This window comes from Priapulus caudatus, unplaced genomic scaffold (assembly GCF_000485595.1).
Source record: "Priapulus caudatus unplaced genomic scaffold, Priapulus_caudatus-5.0.1 Scaffold1724, whole genome shotgun sequence".
Lineage (NCBI taxonomy): Eukaryota > Metazoa > Priapulida > Priapulimorpha > Priapulimorphida > Priapulidae > Priapulus > Priapulus caudatus.
Genome location: NW_014578785.1, coordinates 41,752 through 42,668, shown reverse-complemented (window position 1 = coordinate 42,668; position 917 = coordinate 41,752).

Here is a 917-nt window from a genome sequence, read left to right as displayed (position 1 = left end):
TTTCTTCTACCTCCTCCACGTCTCCCTTCTACCTCCTCTACGTCTCCCTTCTACCTCCTCTACGTCTCCCTTCTACCTTCTCTACGTCTCCCTTCTACCTCCTCCACGTCTCCTTTCTACCTCCTCTACGTCTTCCTTCTACCTCCTCTACGTCTCCCTTCTACCTTCTCTACGTCTCCCTTCTACATCCTCTACGTTTTTCTTCTACCTCCTCCACGTCTCCCTTCTACCTTCTCTACGTCTTCCTTTTACCTCCTCTACGTCTCCCTTCTACCTCCTCCACGTCTTCCCTTCCTCCACGTCTTCCCTCAACCTTCTCTACGTCTCCCTTCTACCTCCTCTACGTATCCCTTCTACCTCCTCCACGTCTTCCCTCAATCTCCTCTACGTCTCTCTTCTACCTCCTCTACGCCTCCCTATTACCTCTTCTACGTCTCCCTTCTACCTCCTCTACGTCTCCCTTCTACCTCCTCCACGTCTTCCCTCAATCTACGCCTCCCTATTACCTCTTCTACGTCTCCCTTCTACCTCCTCCCCGTCTCCCTTCTACCTGCTCTACGTTTCCCTTCTACCTCCTCTACGTCTCCCTTCTACCTCCTCTACGTCTTCCTTCTACCTCCTTTACGTCTCCCTTCTACCTCCTCTACGTCTCCCTTCTGTAGATGGGGAGAGAAGATGAAAGAATGGGAGGTAGATAAAGATGGGGAAATGGTTTAGGAGGGTGCGAAGTTAAAGAAGCATAAGTATATAAGGTATGGAGGAAAGAAAATGTAGAGAGGGTGGCGAGAATACGTAGAAGGTGTAGATGGAAGACGTAGTGGATGTAGAGAGGAGACGTGGAGGAGGTAGAAGAGAGACGTGGGGGAGGCAGAAGGGAAGACGTGGAGGAGGTCCCCTTTCACATGTACAATCACAAT